The following is a 23,394-nucleotide window of genomic DNA, read 5'->3' as shown; positions in this document are numbered from 1 at the left end:
AAGAAAGAACGAAAATGACTTAGTTAACTGCCTTCTAAAAAATTACATTCCATCACAGCTGTTTCGATAGAAAATGCGTTCCTTTTACGATGCTTCATATTATGGGTGAGAAATAGAAGTCGCAGGGAAATATATCAGGCGTATACGGTGGCTGTGGTATCAATAGAAACTATCATTTGTATAATATCTTACGCGCAGTGATAGACGGGATTGCAGGGATGTCTAGGTGCCCTTCAATTACTTTGACATTAAATAATAGAATTTATGATCCTACTAGGTGCAAAACACTAATTATAGACCAGACCGGCTCAAATGAGCATCGTTTTCACTCTCGACTTGCTCATGAACTTCAGGATCACCTTTCAGCCTGTTATAAATAGTCTTCTGCGATTGATATTCGATGAACAGATTACTACCATCAATAGCAATCTTGAAAAGATTCTAAAGTGGGGTGGAAGCTATCTGCCCGAGGTTGCTGTTTTTACAAAGAGAGCTCAGTATTTGATCCTTTCTAAAAATGAAATATCACCATTACCGTAAATTCGATTGTTCGCTGTTGATATAGGGCAAAGCCACGTAGCCTAATTAGCTGAGGCAGCTTCACAAAAGCTTGGAGTCATTTCCAAAATCAAAAAGCTATATACTCCACAACAGTTACTCATCCTTTACAAAGCTCAAATTCGTCCATCTTTGGAGTATTTTTCACATTTGGATCTCGGCTCCCAAGCATACTCTGAAGCTTTCGGCTCAATTCAGAAAAGAGCAATTCGAGGCGATCGAGAGTTGAGCCGAAACTTGGACAGCTTAGAGCATACAAGAGAGGTCACTGACCTGACTTTTACCGATACTACCAAGGCAGATGCTCTTCCGTGACTCATGAAGAACCCAGAACGTCAATTTATTGGGAGAGGTGTAAGTCTATGGAATCAGCTACAAAGGCACGGTTTTCTCGAAAACTAGAACCTACATCCACAGGCTTGTTTTTTACATAAAAAAATGCCGTTCTTGTGAAAGGTTCTTCGAAACCGCTTCAGGAAATCTTAAGTGAAAATATTTCTGACGGTTTCGCTGATAATATTTAGTTCGTATGCTATCTTTCGAGTCTTTAATCGACGATCTTGACATTATAGTTATCGCGAACGCTGCAGATTCACTTTCACGGTCTTCCTTGCACGATTTATCCTGCCGAAACCCTTGTATACGGCCCATAAAATCATCACCAAACAGTTTTAATACTCTACCGTGAGCACCAATATCCAAATAGAGAAAAATAATGATCGTATGTGATTGTAAAAGAATATGTACTGATAGAGCAGAGTCACCATATGGTACAGTAGAAGGTTAGTAGCTCCAAAATTATCATAAACTAAAAAATCAGTGTTATAACTTGTCAGCATTCGTATGATAGGATTAAATCGTTTTACACAAATCACTTGGCAAGGGAATTAATAGTTTTAACCGATAGTATATCAAATAAAATCACCAGGTCGTTATCTTATGAATTATATTCTATCAAAATGAAACGCCGAGAAGTTTAAATCGAAAATTATCCAACAATTGTTTAAAGTTCATCAATATTGGTAATATATCATATAGTGGTCGTGAGAAGATCACGACAAGATATGATTTACACAAATATCTACTTGCATGACGGCAGATTAATTACGTAAAGAATGTATATACCATATGATACATACTATAAAATACAATACCCGTAAAAAACGGTTCTTTTATAAAATTTGATGGTTGTTTAACTTAAACAACCTCACCGATTATGTTGTGTGCCGAAAATGAAGATGAATTAACATCACCAGTTCTGGAGACGAGTAGCTGGAGCAAATGAGGTCGCGGGATGTCTTCCGAACGTAGTATGGCGCAACAAACACCTAAGACAAGAAACATCAAAAACGAAACAATTCTTGGTGACCACGAAAATGTAAATCGCAATGCGGATCTCGGGAAAAACATTATTAGACCAAAAAAGTAGTGAAAACAAACAAGTGACAGACGATAGATATAAAGATAAATCTCCAATTGGAGTAGGAAGAGAAGAGTTCGACCACGAAAGAGGTGGAGCGACAATCTAGAACCAAGACAAAGATCCAAGAAAGAACAGACGTTAGACCTATTATGGAAGAAGAAGTAGAGTACTGATTGTGAAGACCTACTCCTTCATTCCACTGTATTCTCACCGCTCCTTCCCAAGATGTCTTCTGGAATACACCTAATAGAAGCATTTGAATAGTACGTGGTGTTTTCAGTGTTTTCCTTTTTCGCATTTTGGACATTGAGTGCGTGAGTTGCGTTATACGTCTTGAGGTGCTTTGTCGGCCAGTAATCAAGCCGATTATTACTCCCAATTAATTTCTTTCTAGCTCGGATGGCTCACTGAAGAAGGTTTTGGTGTGTCACATGCCTGGGATTTCCAGCAACCTGTTCAGAAAGTTGTATCCAGTTCTTCTGGGCATTTGGGAGTTTAGTAGCGTACTTTTTGCTAACTCATTTTCGCCCTTTCGTTTCCCCTGACACCAGAGTTTCCAGAGAATCACGCAAGTTACACATTGTTTTGTGTTGGGAGTTTTTGTACCTAGGAAGTGACAACCAGATAGTGCAGTACAGACCTAAATTGTTAATAACTCTGCTTGAAAAATTATGACTAGACGACCAAGCTTTAGGTACCTTAGAATAGTCGCATGTCCATATTCCAACATCTCCAGATTTTTTGCATAAGACTGTGATATATTAGTCAAACATAACTACCCCTGGAAGCAATCGCTTTGATACGGTTTTCCTCAAATACTTCTTTTATTTCAGTCCAAGAGCTAAATAAAAACGGCTCGAAACGATTCCCAAGATCAGACACTGAAAGTTGTAAGTAAAACCCAAGTACAACATTAAATGGCTACTCTGCCGGTTTTCCACGTTGTAAAACTTGCGAGAAAACTCTAAACAGTTTCGACGTAAAAATTGTTTAGAAACATTCTTAAGGTCTCAATTAACAGCGGTAAAGCAACGGTTTATCGTACAAAAAACCTTTGGCAGAGGCGATTGAAAAGTGTCTGAAAACTCCCCCAAAAAATCGATACGGTTCCCGCGCCCAACTTTTTTCCCAACATTCTTTAGCCCTTAACTAAGAGCTGTGTGTAATGGCAGAAGTTTTGGATGAGGATAAACCCTCGGTAGAGATTATTTAGTAGATAATCGCTGATAAGTTTTTTTAAAATCTTTTTCACTTTAAATTTATATAAAACTATACCCTGGTATTCACTTCATATTCACGTGTTTTGTGAAATGGACGACGTTGCCGCGTATTTTTATACATTGTAAAATTTTCGAAGCGAACAAAACTTTTAATACCCAGATCGTCGAATAGAATAACAAAAATTTCACCGAACAAATTGCTTTAGTTTTCGTTCTCTCTACCTTTTTCTGATTTATGGAATATCTGGAAGGTTCGACAACTTTAATCGTTTATTTATAAGAGCGAGATTAAACGTTCGACGAACGGCACATAAAAAATTGAGTTATGATTATAATATTTCACAAGTTTTCGAAGGGATTGTGCTTTTTTTATTTCGGGTAATTGATTTCGTAGAAAGTTGAATAAAACTGTTCTTAACTAGAGAATTAACACACGCCATTTTGCCAAACTGTCATTTATACAAGGTTTGTTCTCAACTGGAAAAGATTTTTACGTAATTATTCAATTTATATTAAAACATTGTATCCTGCAGGTTTAGAACTAGCAAAATCCTATATAGAAACAAGTTAAACCACGAAATCGAAGCGATTATGCCATATATCGACGATATATGGCTTAACCTGGTAAGATTAAAGCCAAATTCCACTTTTAAAATGGCTGCACAATCCAAGATACATTCTACTATTACAAAAATTAGAAAACTATCATATACATGGACCTGAATGTTGAAAAGTTGGAAAATGAGATTATGATACACATCCCTCACTAATGTATTTCGTACTCCTGTAGAAGCAGCGTCAATGGGGTGAATTATTGGTCGGGACTCTTTTCGACCAAGAAAGAACATGGTTCTAAGCACTGAGACGCCTTCCTTACACGATTACATTTTATCTTATAGGACCAAGAGATCTGCCAATGTATGTAATTGGGCTTCAGTATCACTACGAACTCGTCTACTGACGTAAATCGCGAAGCCAGTCCTGTTAAATTGTGTTAATAGAATCTTGTAGTTTGGTAGATGCGAAGGGCAATTCCCTAAAATATCATTAACATTTTTATATATACGGCAGCAATTTGTTGCTTGTTTATATTCAAGAATTCGAATTATCGAGAAATCCCATGTGTATAAATAAGCGCTTTATATCAGCGAGTAGTGAATTTGAATAAATTATATAAGTATTTAGTAATAAGTGAATAGTGAATAGTGGGTGAGTGGATTGGGAATAAATAAGAAAAACAATATATTATCAACGAAGCTCCATCCATATTCTTGAGTTTTAAAAAGTCAGATTCGAATAGATAATTACCAGAACCCGTCGCAAATAGGAATCGATTTGAGCGGAAAGTCTTATTGAGCGTCAAATGGAATGTGCTTCGAAATAATTCCTGATGGTCGAGGTATCAATGCCGAAGTATATAGTGAACAGCTGATGAGAATGTAAGAGGTTTTATCGGTGAAATATCCAGGAAGAGTTTGTTAGTAATGAACTCAATATTTAGTCCGCGCTTTGCAACATTACATTACTATTTATTCAGATCCATGGCATTTTTGCGAGAGAAAAATTTTGAATCCAAAGGCAATGCTGAAAATGCAATGCATCTAAGCTTAAACCATAGTTTACGATGGAGTAGATAGAGTATACTTGGTACATAGAGGCTTTATTTTTGTATGATTATTTAATAAACAAAATAGATATTGGAAACAGACTATTTATGAAACTCCCTCTATACTATCAAAGTAAATTTAGTGTTCACACATATTTCTTGTTATACAAAGGAATGTTAGGGATGTTATATTCAAACTTAACTCTCACACAATATTAGCTTTGAGTTTTAGATGGGGAGCTGTTAACTTGATTTCGCGATAATTAAAATCGTAGTATTAAAGCAAATGGGACGGTTAAAGAGATGTTTCATGAATTGTTTAGATGTTTTAGGGTGCTTTTGATTGTTTGGAGAATTTACCACTTGAATGTTTCGGCATTTAACTTTTCTATAATAACTTCATAGTACGAAATGTTTGAACGAAGTTTTAATTGCATTAAAAAATACGTATAAACAAACCCTTTGCAAATAGATTTCAAACCGACAACTTATACAAGATAAAAGTACGGCCATTAGAAAGAGTGTTTCAATTAGAGCGCAACATCTGAATTGCGCGCCGTGTTTGACAGTCATAAATGTCACATAATTGTGACAGATCGAAAGTTGACAGTTAAGAATTAGTAAAGTTAGTAAAGCGCGTCCAATGTTCGGTCGAAATAATGTGTCTAATTCCTATCAACTATGTTGGATCCCTACAAAATTCAACTGACTCAACATCTTCTGCCAGTAGACCATGAACAACGAAAAGAATTCACCAATTGGAAGCTTGAGCAATCTGCTGATTTTGCAAACAAAATCATTTTCAGCTATAAGGCCCATTTTGGCTTTGTTAATAGGCAAAATTGTCGCATCTGGAACATAAAAATCGACGAATGATTCATAAGAAAGCAATGCATCACCAACGGGGCTCTATATGGTATGCATTATGTCCTGGAGAAATAATTGGACATAAACAAAGAAGATGATGCAGTAACTGTTCATGGCGAACGCTATTGTGCTGTGATAACACAGTTTCTTGAGCCTTATTTGGAAGCTATTCACCTCGACGACATGTGGTTTCATCAGGAGAGTGCCACATGTCGTACTGCCCGTGAAACGTTAACGATCTTGCACGAGTTTGCTCCTGGTAGTGTCATTTCCCGACTTGGTGACTAAAAGTGGCCTCCACGCTTCTGCGATTTAACTAAAGTCACAAGTTTATGCCAATAAGGTTGCAACCATCGAAGCATTGAAAGCCGAAATTAGACGCTGTATCAATAAATTTCGTCTAAATGGTACGCATATGCCACCAAAGCCTTGGCGGTCATTTACAAAATATTTTGTTTCATACAAAAGTCCCAATTGTAAATTTTCTAAATCGATAAATATTTCAATGCTTCAATAATTCATTATAAAAGCGTTTTCGTAGTAGGAATGTGGCAAAATTAAACACCAAAGTGTACTAACTCCAATATATTTCGAGCTTTCGAATACACTTATGTATTCATCGTCTGGGAAATAATCAGTTAAGATTTGTAGCGGCTTAAAATTGTGTTGTTTTATTTAAAAAACAATAAAATCATCGATTCAACAATAAATTAATATAGAGATTGTCCCATATTCTGCGTAAGAACAAATATCAATATCTAATTGGTTAAATTATTTTTTGAATAAAACTGATGCTAGATTTTCATTTAAAATTGATGAATTTTCATATATTTATGGTTATTTTTCTAATACTTATTGGTACGTGATAAACTTTATCGGATTAAATGATTCACCCCTTTCATTAGTTGTTTTTCGAACAGGGTTTATTATTTAACTCAGTTAATAGTCAGCTGGTTACTATTGATAAGGGATGTCCCTGTGTTTTTCTAACTTATTAGTTCCCGTGATTCCTGGAAACGAAAATAATATTACCAGGGGCCGTAATCATATATAAACAGTGAGGAAAATAAATTAGTTCATGAAAATTGTTGAAAATAATACAATAATTTCATAAATTTCTACTATTATCTAAGACCAGGTACTTCTATGAAGAAAAAGTATTATTTTCTTTACATTTCTAATAACCTTCGAACAAATACAGATTTACCTGACTGAACGTATACAACTGTTTCTCGCTAAAACTCAATTTTCATATTTTGCTTTATTAATTTTGTGAAACGCCGTGCGGAATAACCAAAATACAAAGTATAATTGAATTTTCTCTTTATATGGCGGATGCCTGTAATAATATGTTGTGATGTGGCGCGGTCGAAATAGGATTTGTTATTTTTTCGTTCGAATCGTATATGGTCGGCAACAACTCATGTCCGCGCCCTGTGTGTGTTTGTGTGTCTCTGTTGAATAATTGCGTAATTTCATATATGTATCTGCTAATTCCGAAATTTCGTTTGCTGTTCTATACACCTGAACTAATTATTTACGTTGTCAAAGTTACAATTCAATGGATAGGAATTATATAAAGCAGCTACGCGGTTACTACAACTCCTATCTTAATTTACACATTGAAATTTAATACAAATAGTTTAATATTCAATACCTAAATTACTAATTCTATTTCATAAATTTGATAGTTAAGTAAATAGAAATAAGAGTTATTTTTGAGCCCCGACTGGAGCTTCATCCGCCAGTACTCCTTCAGTTGGGAGCTCCTTTTTTACGAGCAATCCTCTCGTTTTTGATTGTCTCTATTTCTGCTGTCTATTAGTTGCAACGCCAACCTTTTTGTCGATAGATAATGTGCTATAATCAGACGTCCAGCGTATCTAAGACGTCTTTTTGATGAATTTCAAAGTTATATCTATGGCGCCACAGATTGCTCCAAGTTTTTTTCGCAGGAACCGTTCCAAAGTCTTCAATAACCGTATTACTAGTTTTTGCATGCCTTCTTTTCTGGTTCCTGTTCGCTGAGGTTCAATAATTGATAATGTGCTGAATTTACATGTTCAGCGTATCTTAAACTTTACACTTTGATGGCATTCCAACTTGCTACTATATGGTATTTTTGGAGTTATATCTATTGCGCCACAGATGACTCCAAATATCCTTCGTTAGAACTTTCATTACAAAGTCTACAGTCCCCCTATTCTAACCAGGTGTTCGTGTCCCTCTTTTTTTGGTGTCTGTTAGATCTAAGATATTATATTTCCTACTTGTTACTTCATGGTATTTTTTTACTTTCTTCGCAAGACCTCTCGTTTTAAAGTCAACAATCCTTTGTAGGGCCTGAATCCTTCTATAGAATCGATCAAATAATGATAAAGGTAACAACAAAAAAAAGAAGTAAGGTATATAGTAATAAGATATTCCTGGGAAACTGTAAGGAAAAAATATCAATTGGATGTAACACTGAACATCTTCATAGCCACAGTAAGAAAAGAGGACACATTAGATCCTGTGGGTCATCTGTTTATAAAAAGAAGATGAAGAAAAACAGAAGAATTTCATGAATAATAGAGGAAAACACAGATTTTTGGGTACATTCTGCTTGGAAAAGAAAATCCGTAGAAGGAGAATATTATAAACTTTTACCTCATCTGTTGGATGACTAGACAAAATTTTACCAATATTATAGAATGTTGAGGGCGGCGTTTAATCTGTTGGAACTTGAACTCGAAGAAACTTTGTCTGAGTAATACACATATTTTAGACAAGCAATCACTTCTAGACACCGTTTGGCAGTTTTTTTGAGGTAAGATACTAATTTACTTTCATTTATTTCAAACAGAAAACCTCAAACAAATTAATAAATGAAAGATCGGCGTCTTCTTCTCCAGTGATGGCTGGCGCATTTGGTGTTAGTGCAACATGGTTTGGAAAATGTATATCCCACCTTTGACATTTAATTCCTTAGCAGCTTTTTTCCATATCATGTCTTTGTAGTCGGCGTTTCGGTACTGCTCCTTTGTCTGGTCCTGGATACTTCCTCACTTCTTCAATAAGTTCTTTTGGTTTTATATCCGACATTATTGCCAATTTAGTAACAAAAAACAAAGACTGCACGATCGGAATACGATCGGATGCATGATCGGACACGTGTCGGAAAAACTACGCTCTGCAAACTCTAATTTTATTTCGTAAACGTCTGCACCGACTAAAATTTATCGGTTTAAAATACCAGTTGAAAATTAAAATACCACCTATAAACTTCCAGGAAAGACGTCCACAACGCCTTCACAATTTACCCTTTTTCTAATAATTCAACTTGTCGAATGGCTGGAGTTTTTTTTACTACACCAACATAAAAAAGTGACGTACACTTAGTTAAAGTAAATAAATATGTTTACAAAAAAATAACTCAGTGTGTGTGTATGTGCATTATCCAATCCAGATGATGCTAACGAACGTTCATAAAAACTAGCGAAATATGGGGGCTTAAAAAAATAATTTATCTTCTTTAGTATTTTGAGACGGTGAAAGTTTTATGATCTCAGAGTTTACAAAACGCCAGACGGCGACATCATCACCAAGTTAATTAATCCAATTGAAGAACACGACATATTTAAAAGTAATCGAATTATGTATTTGTGTACACTGTATGATAGGATTTCAGTAAACATCGTCACCATTTATGGGTATACTAACTAGGGCGACGAATGTCTTTTCAATTGATTTTTGTTTTTATTTTTACTACTCCTATACCTTTAATAATTTAATATGTACTTTTCGAAAACAAAATTTGTGAAAATGTCTGATGATGACGAAAATTTAACTCCACCAAATATTCTAGACCAAGTCACAGGAGCTGCAAATAATTTATTGCCAATGAAATCAGCAAATGTATACGGTGCATCAATTTATGGATTGGAAAGACAAAAATAAGGCTAGCAACTAGTTATCAAACGTGATAATCGCTTATTTTGATTAGTTATCTAAATAATTTAAACCCCTGAATCCATTTTCTCTTACAATTTTGTTTCCTAGCCAGTATTCAGAATCTTTGTCTGTCTTTTGTATCTTCTTCAGTCGTTCTTCATTGTGTACTAATTGCCTATTTATTTCTTCATCGATATTTTGCGAAACTGGTATAGTTTTTGTAGTGGAGTACATGGTTGGTGGGGTTGACTATGATTCATTACAGCCTGGCCTTGTTTTTGTTGCATTGAATTTGGTAGTGGGTAGCATATGGGAACAAAAGACATTCAGAAGAAGTTAATAACATTTGAAAATGAAATATTAAGGGAGTTTTTAAAGGAGGAGTATGCAGATACTGAAAAACAGAGAACTCAGGGACCGGTGCAGACGACCAGATATTGTGGCTGTAATAAGAAGTAGAAGATTTAGTTGGCTGGGTCATGTAAGAAGAAGGGATGAAGATACAACAATAGGAAGAGTGTAGAGAGGTCAACCCAAGAGCAAGATGGAATGACCAAGTGGGTGAAGATGTAAGGAGACTTGTTGTAGAACTAAACATGGCTGGGGATGGAAAATTTTGGAGTCAACTTGTTGGCGAAACCAAAAATCAACTTGGATTTGAATGGCCACAGTAGTAGTAGTTGGATGGCTTGTTTGCACAAATCGCATCCTGTTATCAATCGTGACTATTGATAAATATTTAATTTTGCATAACTTCCAGGCAATATCTTCAATTCGAGACGAAGTTTCCGCATTTTTTATGTTATTTCCTAGCTTAAGTAATTAGCAATTAGTTAAATAGCTCAATTCGCAACTATTTATTAAGCAAAAAAATGGTTTCATTATGTTTACTAAGGTACTCGACGAATATCAAACTATTAAGAACCCAGTATCGATGTACAAACTGCCTTAAATACTAAATCTCATCGTATACAATACCTATAAATAATTTTTAGAATTACATGAATATAAGATAAAAATAAATAATTAATGATGAGACATTGATGAGGTTTGATTACATAGCCATAAATAAGGGACACTTTGAATCACCTAACTATATGATTAACATATCCTAATGATACCCATAAGGAGTGGTGCGATAATTAATGTTTGATTTAACGTCATTGATTGTTCTGGACGAAAATATAAAAAACTTCTAATGTGCACAATGCTTGGTAGGAATAGTGGATGAGATTGTACATTTGTATAATCTGGTTGCATAGCCAATCAACTAAATATGGTTCGGATAATTGCAGTTTTTATTGTATTCAATTCTTTACCACCAATCTGGGGCTTCGGGGAAGAATTTGGGCCTTACAAAATTCAGTTGGTGCAAGAATTGGAACCTCAGGATTCTGGTTAGAGGCTTGACTTGGAACACCAGATGACTGACCGCTTTCCAACGTTTACCAACTACTTGTTTTCGGATGAAGCTCATTTTCATCTGAATGAACATGTCAACAAGTGAAATTGACGCTACTGGAGTTCAACCAATCCGAAACAGACACATCAGAAGCCCCTGACCGTATGAGGTTAGCCGCAACAACGTCAAGTTTATGACTAGAGTCAATAGAAGTCAAACGGCAACGATAAACGGAAGGTCAAGTTCATAAATCGGCCTTAAATCGCAATAAATTCTTTCGTCTCATCTTTTAAGTTTGTTTATTTTTATCGTCATCAAAAATAACCCTCAATTCCCCAGTAACAAATCTACCTGATATTAAATACTTCTTATATTAATCTGTCAATATCAATTAAAGCTTAGTTGATGTTTTTTAAAAAAGATACTAATCTCTTAAGCTCTTAATGCACATTTTGTATTATAAAGATGAGGATTTATACACGGGTTGTTAAATCCAGATATTGAAACTGTCATTTCCCCGAACAATCAGTCAGTATTGTGTGAAATTTAACAATTTTAAAAGATGCCAATTCCAGAGGTTCCTTTTTCACTGTATTAGTAGTTGTCCTAAACTTATCCTACTATTAAAATTAGTTTTTTAAACCTCAACAATTGATGAAGACCTTTCAACCATACGTCAACTAAGCAATTTATGTTATTTAGTGCAATTTCCATATTTTTAATGTAGCTTTAAACCTGACAAAAAGTGATGTACTATACCTCTTCTTCGTTATGTACCTTGTCAGTTTCAAAGGAATCTTCTCGATCCTTGGTTAAAACCAGTTCTTCCTACAACCATTCGATTTGCTTTACGGATATTTTAATAGCAAATGACAGTAAATAATTTCTGTGTAATTTTTCATGCATGTAAACACTTTTTTTGGCGTTTTTTTTCTATTTTTGAATTTTGATGATAATGATGATACTAACGAAGATAACGAAGACGAAAATAAGTATGATAGAAGAGAAATCGATGAAGAAACATTAAGTGATAGTGAAATATCCGAAGACGGTGATCATGATGAAGATGAAAGCCACTGCACTACGGATGCACAAAAAACACCTCCGAGATGACAATGAGATGGAATCAAGATAAAGATGATAAGATTTTTAATAATGATCCTGTTTAATTTCAGGGATTTGGAATAGAAATTGACCTTCATAAACCAAATACCCATAAGGCACTGGCATCTCTTTTTAAATAGGCTCAAATTAACGTTCTTGAGAAATATACCAAATGGCAGAAGTCAGAACAGCAACAATAGTTTTAAGTATAAAATTATTCCAGAAAATATTATATCCTTTGTCTGATAATTCATCTTGCATTTTTGTATATATAATTTAGTCCTTAGAACCCTTCCAATCATGCTGCCAAAAAAATTGGATAACAAAATCGATCTATCGTTCTATGAACATGGCAGGCATCAGAAAATTGCGGCAGGACTCATTTTTGTACAAAGAAAATCTCATTTTCTCGTGCAAATGTCAATTGGAACCCAAGGATTTTTCGAGGAATTTCAAATACTTCCCATAATCTATCAGTTGGAAAACTCGATAAGGCAAGTTATTACAAACTTTTCTTAGCCGTTCTTCATCAGTTTTATCAATTGTTGAGTTGATTTTAATGATTCTTGTATGTATCTATCGAATGCTATCTCTAAATCCATATTAAAGAGAGTCTCTAACACATTTCTGAAAATAATTTGGCTTCTTCAAGAGTTTCTTCGGTTTTACCTTATTCATACGTCGAGAAAAAATTTGAGAGCATAACTAACGAGTTATTGGTCTGTATTCAGACATTTTTTGCCTTCTTCGTTCATTAGTTCTATCAATTTTTAAAATATTTTATTTGATTCAACATAATTTCTAATTTCAGTTGTACATCTCCACCTCTCAAAGTATCTTAGTCACAACAATCCTCCAAACCGGTTTTGTCGAAGAATTTTGATTAAATTATAGTGCTTGCTTTTTGAATATGTTTTTTATTTATCGTATTTTCTTATTCATATTCAAGTTTTTTGTGATTACACCTCCCTTTTCTTCCTTTTTACCTCTCCATTCGGGCATCGTAACTTCATCAATTTTCGATATTCGTTTTTAGATTTTACCAGTCTAAGTAGCTTTATCATTCTCTCGATGTCCTCTATCATAAAGTCAACTTCTTTTTGCGTTGTTTATCCTTCTAATTATTATTTAATTCTCCTTATTGTTCCTTCAATTCTTTTTCGATTCAAATTCCAATTTCGGTACCGTGATTGTTACTTTATCATAGTTAAACATTTACAATGAAAAATTAAGATTAATTCCAAGGTTTTAGCTCTTACTGTTGTGTTATGGGGATTATTTTGACTCACAATTTATTCACTGTATTTTTTCAATATTCTTCTAGCTTCAAACCCTCTAGTAGTTAATTGGAAGTGATTTTTCAAACTTCCATTTCCTTGGCGAGGATAATTGTAATAAATTAATCCGGCACTTTCAATTTTCAATCGTTAGATATCTATCGAGATAGTGGGAAACGGTAAAACGGCAATAGAGCACATTTAGGAGCGTTCTTTAACTACCAGAGATTATTTGGGGAGAGGTGAGATGCTGGTCTAGATGTCATTATATATAATCTCCAATTGCCGCATTTCTCTAACCAATTTGTCGAAGTGCTAGGAGTTCCAGCGAAGAAAATTCGTTTTTCTTTTAGTGTTAGTATGGAAGATTGAAGGATTAAAGGAGATAATACCATCAGCTTTCATAATTGACTAAATAAACATTGATCAAAATAAAGTTTCACTGTTTCTGTTACATCTAATTGGAATGGAACTTATTATTTTCATATCGACAATAATTAGAAAAAGTATTAAGCACCACGAGCTGGAAGCATACTCAACATCGAACATACAAGCAGCACCAATTGCTGTTGATGATCACTTTGTCTTTACTGCCCTCCAAAACATAATAACAAAATAGAATTCGAAGCCCAAGGAAACCAAAGGAATACCTAGACCTAGACCTATCTTCTCCAATCATACTCCAATCTTTTCAACGACGCACACTAAGGATGGATAAGGAAAAGAAAGGAGAGAAGGATCCAGGCTACAACAAGTAAGACAGAATACAAAAAAAGAGGGAAGGAACTGAATGAAATAGCAAAGGATTGGAAAAATGTCTTTATTGGCCTCCAAAACATAATAACAAAAAAGGAATTAGAAGCCTAAGGAAAGCAGGAGAATACCAAAAACACCTTTTGGGTTTTGATGTTATGAGATGAGGATTTATATGCAGCAATGAGAGGAAATAGTCTACAATACTTTTGAATAGGCGAGCCCACTTATAGGCACTCAGAGCCCAAGAAGACCCTTGACCTATTAGACTTTGTAAGCACGGAAGGCTTCAATGTAAAATATTTTAAAGCCGAATTATCCCTAGACCTATCTTCTCCAATCATACTCCAATCTTTTCAACGACGCACACTAAGGATGGATAAGGAAAAGAAAGGAGAGAAGGATCCAGGCTACAACAAGTAAGACAGAATACAAAAAAAGAGGGAAGGAACTGAATGAAATAGCAAAGGATTGGAAAAATGTCTTTATTGGCCTCCAAAACATAATAACAAAAAAGGAATTAGAAGCCTAAGGAAAGCAGGAGAATACCAAAAACACCTTTTGGGTTTTGATGTTATGAGATGAGGATTTATATGCAGCAATGAGAGGAAATAGTCTACAATACTTTTGAATAGGCGAGCCCACTTATAGGCACTCAGAGCCCAAGAAGACCCTTGACCTATTAGACTTTGTAAGCACGGAAGGCTTCAATGTAAAATATTTTAAAGCCGAATTATCCCTAGACCTATCTTCTCCAATCATACTCCAATATTTTCAACGGTGCACACTAAGGATGGATATGGAAAAGAAAGGAGAGAAGGATCCAGGAAAACTTGGCTACAACAAGGGAGACAGGAAAAAGAGAAAGGGGGAAGGAACTGAATGAAATAGTAAAGGATCGGAAAAATGGATGAGAAGAGAATAAAAAAATCCCAGTACTCTGAAGAAGAAAAAATAAACATTCTAATTCTAATACCAATTAAAAGTTTTCGTAGTTTTTTCTGTCTTTTGTGTTTAATTTGTCTTAAAATCCCCCGTGCTATATTCTGATTTGTCTCTGGTCCCTGATGATAATGAATATTGATGAAACTTTTATTATCGATTCTCGCGCTGATGTAATACTCGGCATGGTGTCTTAATTTCGATACGATCAAATCGTACTTTGGCGCCCAATTTCTTTAATTTACCTAATGAGAATGCGGAGTAATCGGCATAATTGGAAGTGAATTATAATCAAAATGTCGATAAAATACAAGAGAAAAGAAAGGGTAACTTAAACGTTCGTATTTTAAATTCGAAATTAAATTAGAGAGGGAGTAAATAAATTGGACGCATTAAAAATAAAAAATATTAAATTTTAGATCCAAAATATGAATCTATTCATTAAAAAGTATGTTAATTAAAATTAAATCTATATACGAGTGTCCGGCATAAAGGATTTCAATATAAACTAAAGAAAAAGTTACCAGGAGCTTCGGTAACATTCTAAAATCATATCAAAAGTTATTTCTGCTGATATACCTACAAATAATAAACTGAAGTTGACAAAGTTTTCTGATTACACAGCTGTATTAGCTGTACATATAGATCAAATCGAAGCAGCAGCAAAACTACAGGATGGGATCAATAAAATTAAGAATTGGGCTAAGAAGTAGCATAGTGTAATAAATTAAATAAGCTCAAAGCGCATAACATCCAAAAGTGTCCCGGACAATCACCTGAAGAAGAGGATTCCTACCGATGAATGTAGATGATATATATTTGGACATGATGAACTCGGTTGGAATTTCTAGAACACTCACAATTATACAGTCTGACGCGCGTTTTGATAACCAAGTTGTCGTCTTCAGAGACTACAGAAACTTCAATCTCTGAAGACGATAACTTGTTTGTGTATTTAGTATGATGAACTCATATATCTACAGTCTAAACGGAGGTTTAATATTACAAAAACATTATCGGGTTATTGTAGATCAAAATTATGAATAAAAAATAAACTACTGGTTTACAATATTATCTTTATTATCATCATTAAATCAGTCTGGACATAAGCAACTTTAAATCAAACCTCACAATCATCGTAAGGTTCCAATCTAGGGTGCTAAGTGGGATAAGCAATGCCTTGATTGTTTGTTACAAGAAAAAACCTTAGAAGTGATCTGAGAGTGTCCACGGAAAGAGTATATGGCAAAGAAACCAATAGACTCAAAACCTTGTAGAGAAATTGCGAAAAAACGAGCGCATTTGAAAAAAAAAGAAAATGCTTTTCCATCAGGACACACTTCGGTGATGGCATGGCTAAAATTGACGAATCGCCCTTCTAGTTAGTTGACGACTCGGCGTATTAACAAGATTTGTTTCTGTTTTCTAACCTCAAAGTTTCATTTGCATGTCTCATACGAAAGACGGCAACTGATTTTTAAAAAGCATAGCTGGAAAAAGAATTAACGATATTCTAATATAGAATTCTGGTTAACCATTTTTCAACCAGTAGCTTAATTAAAATATATCATGAATTCAAAGTAATTGGTTGAAATTTTATGACCTAACCTAACTTAATCTTGGCCAATCTGGATGTAACCAGTAATTCGGAAAGTTTTTTGATAATCTACAATGTATACATCAACCCATATCATGTTTCATTCAAATTTTTCTCATATTTTTTAGTAATCTCTAAATAAACTAACTGATGGTGGTATAACCTAATATCGGTCGGATTACTTCCAATAATCTGTTATTAAGAAATTCTTTTATTTACTTTGCGAAGCAATATTTTTCGGATTGATATCATTACGACATAATAAGGATTAAGTTGAAGAGAATAACTCAGCATTTTCTCAATAATTGAATCTCCGTTAGGTAAACAGCCAAAATAACAAATTTCACAATCGATTTTTTTATTATATTCGCGCTTAATCAACTTTACTTTCTAGATCATGGACTTGGCAGAGGACAACAACTGCAGATTCTGCGAGCAAACCATGGAAATAACAGAGCATCTACTCTGGGAATGTCCTGCACATTTCGTTAAGTACTTTGAAGGAGTAGAACTAGGGAACGCCGCATTTGGAAGGAGTCTATGTATTTTGGAAGCAAAACAATAAGATGTAGATCATTTCTTCTAGGTATAGGTGGTTGTAATGTCAAAACGACCCCTAAAGCAATCTACCTTTGAATGTTGAGCGAGCAGGATCATTTTTATACAGAAATCAGTAGTTATAAAAGGAAAAGATTGCTACTAGTTAACGAAGCTGTGTTGAAAAGAGCTCTCTGAAGTCTTGGACAAGATTGAAGGTGACCATTACCGGTCTTTTTTCAAATATATCTAAAGATATTTGACATTTTATTAATTGAAAATCCGATTTAAAACATATTTTGAGGTAAATTGTTCAGTTCTTTTCTCATACAAGCTATCTTACCTGAAGATCCATAACACCGGCCGATACAGATAATTATAACGATGCATATTTTTCAAACATTTTCAGAAACAAATTTTTAACTAATCTGTTAACGTTTAGTAAGGAATTGTTTATAATAAAATAGATACTACAAGCTTTTAGAGCTACTGTATCCTGCTGAAGAATTGGAGCTAATCTAGCAACAGAAGGAAACCCTCTGGCCAAGGATTTTAATACGAAAATATTTCTTAGCCATCTAATGACCAGAGTTCCAATACCATCTCTACATTTTGGTTTCTATATCATCCTTGCATCCAATTTTTTTTCACACGAATATCTGAAGTAGTAAGCAATCTGATGGATAAGATGGAGCAAAGACCCAAGCTGCTGTATTTACAAAGAAGGCTGGCATTGCAGCTCAGGATTTGGTCTTCGCAAATTCGCTTTGTTATTGCCGATTGTTGAGGTTGAGGGAAATATGTCCTGGCAGAGTCATGTAAACGAATTCAGCTTCGCAAAAACTTGCGAGTCCTCCGTATTAGTTTCTAGTTCTATACAAGGCCCAGATTCGTCCATCTTTGGAGTATTGTTCACACATTTGGAACTCGGCTCCCGAGCATACCATGAGGATGCTCGACTCAATACAGAGGAGAGCAATTCGACTTATAGGCGATCCAGATGTGACCAGAAACTTGAACAGCTTAGAGTATAGAAGAAGGTCCACGGCAGATGCTCTTCGGAGCTGTTCAACATAATCTCACCTAGAGCAAGATCTATCGAGAGAATGACGTGGCTCATGACGTACAGAACATCAATTTATCTGGATTCCTTTCATAGAAGAGGAGCAAGCATGTGGAATCAACTACCAAGGTTTACTTTTTACATAAAAAAAATCGATTATCAATTAATCGATTGGAATTTTTTTTATTTCATCTACTCAACATGAGATGTCGAATATATTTTTTATTTCGTAACGCATATTCTTATATAGGGCAGCTTATTTATAAATAATTCAAACTTGAACAAAGCTCTCTCAACAACAGTCAGAAATTTTTCCATATTACGAAACATAAATAAACACGGCAACAACAATATTTGTATTGTACGTTCTCCATATATTTCCATGCTCAAAACAGTCTTATATTTTATGAAAATTACACGTACCACTCTCCGTTTGGGAATAAAAGCCATCTTCTACGAACCGGCAAAAAGGGCGGACTAGGAAGCGTCGTAAAACTGAATTGTTCATTTTTTAAATTACAGCAACATTTTAGACAAAATAAAATGTACTCTAGGATACAAAAAAACCAAATAATTCTAGTAAACTAGCGAAAAAAAAACTAAATTAGCTCCGTACCTACGTTTCCTTCGTGGAGATTAATGGATGCTTGAATTATCTTTCGTGTTTCATGCTTTTCCACTTTATACTTGTTTGTTTTATTGCTCTAAGCCTTATCGTTATTATGTTCTTCATTCATCTTCGATATTTTTCGCTTACACAAATTCAATAACCTATTTTTGACGATCACGTTTCAAATCAAATTTATAATAAATACAAATACAAATCAATAAACTTCATTACAATATTATGCTGTTTATTGAAAGTTTTTGAGGCTGGATATCGTTGAATATTCCTAAATATGTCTAGATATGTATAAATTCTGATCCCTATATATCTTTTGGTCATACTTTTTTATGATAAATCGGCATGTAAAATATGGTTATATTTGAATCATTTCCAACCATTTTGGAATATAGCTCGAGCATTTGGAGCTAGGCTCCAAAGCATACCTTGAGGATACTCAACTCAATACAGAAGAAAACAATTCGATTTATAGGCGGTCCAGAAACTTGGACGGCTTAGAACATAGAAGAAGGTCTACGGCAGATACTCTTCGGAGCTGTCCAGCATAATCTCACCTAGATCAAGGTCTATAGAAAGGCAGACGGGTAGAACGTCAATTAATCGGGACTTCTTTCTTTGTAGAGGAGCAAGCATGTGGAATCAGCTACCAAGGCTAGCTTTTTACATAAAACAATCGATATATTATTAATATTATTATTTTTGATAACCAAGTTTTTTCTGTAATTGTGTACATAAGGTCTTTCTGTTCAATAAAAAAAAAAGATGAAAACCAAATATATATTTTGTTCCGTATATCCTTCCTATTCCTTTGAGTTTATTTTCATCTTTCCAAACGAAACCTTAATATTCGATATATTGCAACTCGTTCTGATTTAAACAGGATATCGGGGGAAAATATGGGAGCACTTATTGAGAAATGATATTTGGGGCTTAACGTATTTCTCTATATGGACTAAGCTCGTTTTTCTGTGCACTCATTTATTTTTACGTACCAAAGTAAATACGTTCAACACGATATCTTACGTTTTTATTTGCAAAGGAACGTTTTAAATTTTATTTCAAAAGAAAAATTAGAGAATGGATAAAATCTTCCATCATTGGCGCATCCAGAAATTAATTTCGTTGCTCTACGTTAATATAATTTTTGTAATTCCAAATTCAGATACCCGGACCACTTAATAATGTCGCCTTCAGCTAGTTCTCCTGAAACTATCAAATCGTCGTCGACGTCTATGGAATCTTTGAATGTTAGCTGTTGATTATTGTCGTTGCTGATGGCTAAGTTCCAATCTTCAGGATCAATTTATAAATTTTCGTTCTGGTCTTATAAGTTTTCAGATACAGTTACTTCAGATTTAAGTTCAGGCTTTTTAAAACAGTTTTTGCCATAGTAGTTTTGGCCACAGAGAACGAACCTTTCCTAGTAAACCTCATCGCCTCCAAAACATTGATTTTTGGACACTAATTGTCCTCTATAAATGCCCATATAGTCGGTATATATCTGTATATCGATATACTGAATATTTTTCTTTAATTTCTCATTTCTTAGAACTTTTGATATGTTTCTAAATGTTCTTGATTTTAGGTCTCTTCTAATTTAAAATTATTTGACGTTTCAACTAAAAGAAGTGGAAACGTCAAATCTTTATCTACCTTTAAAGAATTATAAAAGAAACTAATTTTACATCAGAGAGATCAAGAGACCAAAAATGGAGAATATTACGAAGTATACACTGAATATATTGTTAGTTAATATTACGGTAGATATTATTAGATACCTTCATTTTCTTATATAGCTTTATCGCTAATTATTGCTATATATTACCATATATCGCTAGATGTTTCTATATAGTGCTATAATTTTCTAGATATCACGGGATATCGCTAGATTCTACTGGTTATCGCTACATATATAGAGCTAGATATTGCTATATTCTGCTAGATATTACTATTTGTTTCTATTATATTATTTCTTGCTAGAAATCGCTAGATATTTTTAGACAGTGTTAGATTTTGCTAAAAATCGCTGATTATTACTATTTTCTGCTAGGTATTATCGCATATTGCTATATATTGTGGGTGTTGCTAAATAATGCTCATAGCTATATTGCGCTGCTGCACACAGCTAATTATTGCTATATGTTGCGATATATTGCTAAATATTACTAGATATTGCTGTATTATACTGTTTATTGAAAAAATTCGCTACTAGATGTTCTTGAATATTACTAGAATCAAGTGATATCGTTAAAATTTATTAGAATCCGCAGAATATAAAAGATTTTGTTACAATCAACAGAATAATACCAGATACCACAAGATATTGCCAGATATCGCTAGATATTTTTAGTCAGTGCTAGATTTTGCTAAATATCGCTGATTATTACTATTTTCTGCTGATGTACACTGCTGAATATAGCTACATATTGCTAGATATCTTTAGATAGTGGTAGATTCCGCTAGGTATTATCACATACTGCTATATATTGTGAGTGTTGCTAAATAATTGCTATATTGCGCTGCTGCACACAGCTAATTATTGCTATATGTTGCGATATATTGCTAAATATTACTAGATATTGCTGTATTATACTGTTTATTGAAAAAATTCGCTACTAGATGTTCTTGAATATTACTAGAATCAAGTGATATCGTTAAAATTTATTAGAATCCGCAGAATATAAAAGATTTTGTTACAATCAACAGAATAATACCAGATATCGCCAGATATTGCCAGATATCGCTAAATATTTTTAGTCAGTGCTAGATTTTGCTAAAAATCGCTGATTATTACTATTTTCTTCTGATGTACACTGCTGAATATAGCTACATATTGCTAGATATCTTTAGATAGTGGTAGATTCCGCTAGGTATTATCACATACTGCTATATATTGTGAGTGTTGCTAAATAATTGCTATATTGCGCTGCTGCACACAGCTAATTATTGCTATATAGTGCTAGGTACTGCTATATTCTCTCTCATATCGCTATATGCTGCGATATATTGCTACATATTACTAGATATTGCTATATTATGCAGTTTATAGAGAAATTCTGTTGCTAGATATCCTCGAATATTACTAGAAGTGAGTGATACTGCTAAAATTTATCAGAAGACGCAGGATAAAAAAGATTTTCTTAGAATCAACTAAATAATACCAGATAACGCAAGATATTGCCAGGTATCGTTAGATATTTTTAGTCAGTGTTAAATTTTGCTAAATATCGCTGATTATTATTATTTTCTTCTGATGTTCACTGCTGAATATAGCCATACCTAGATAATGGTATCAACGCATATCGCTATAATTATTGCTATAAATAGCGATATGTTGCTAAATATTGCAAGTGATTGCTATATTATGCTGTTTATTGAAAGATTCTGAGGCTAGGTATCGTTGAATATTCTTAAATATGTCATATTTTGTGTCACTTGCTTTTTTATGATAAATCGGCATGTAAAATCATTTTTGGTTATATTTGAATCATTTTCAACCATTTTCATTTCATTGTTTTTCTTAGCTTTACTATTTCTTCCAAAGAAATTTAGTCTCTAGTTTATATATTTGTTTGAATTCATTAATTTTCTTGTCGAAATAGATTTGAAATACAAAAATTTCACGTTCTAATTATTTTTGTTTGTGTTTAGATATAGCTAATCAAATCTTCAAAGTTTAGGAAAATGATAAACAATTCCAACTTAAATAATTAGTTATTGGATCGACAAACAAGTGAAAATCTCATTTTGTATGCACTTTGATTTTAAAATGTACCAAACGAACCTCGTCGCTCTCTCGTACACCAAAGAAACGTACACACGAGAAGTTCGGTAGTTTCATTACCTGGAGGTTGCCAAACATCCTGTACTTTGTGTCACAGGATCCGACCTTAATAAGCCGGGTATTTGAAAGGCTCGAGCACACAAAGACAGATGACAAACGACAATAATGACAATTTTTATACCTTCACTTTTTTTTTGTTCGCGGCATTTCGCTGGAAGGAAAGAAGTGATACAGAGTCGCAACTCTTAAAAAATAATTTATAACTAGTACTAGTACACAGATTAGATTATAGATTAATGAAGAGATTTGTATTTCGCGTAATACTAAGAAATATAATGAGATATTTCTCAGATTTTAATTATTTCGTTTAGTTTGACCATTACACACATTCTCGGTAATAATTCTTCCAATATCAATTGCAGAAGATAGTTATGCGGTACTCATACCAAATTAAGAAAAGAAAAATAATGTTTACTCCCCGTATAAAATGTGGCAAACATCTAACAAACCGTCAGTCCACGTGGACTCATTTATCCTTGAGTTGTTGTAACAGAGCTCAAATTTTAGTATTTACGTCTGAAAAAAATATTCTTATTCCTATTAGAGATCGTAAAAAAAGTTCCAACAAACAGATAATTGTTTACTGTTGTTAAAGGTCGAAATTTAAAGAAAATTTATTATATTGACAAGCTGCGCAAAGAAC

The sequence above is a fragment of the Diorhabda carinulata genome, chromosome 4 (genome assembly GCF_026250575.1).
Source record: "Diorhabda carinulata isolate Delta chromosome 4, icDioCari1.1, whole genome shotgun sequence".
NCBI lineage: Eukaryota > Metazoa > Arthropoda > Insecta > Coleoptera > Chrysomelidae > Diorhabda > Diorhabda carinulata.
This window is presented reverse-complemented; position numbering follows the sequence as displayed.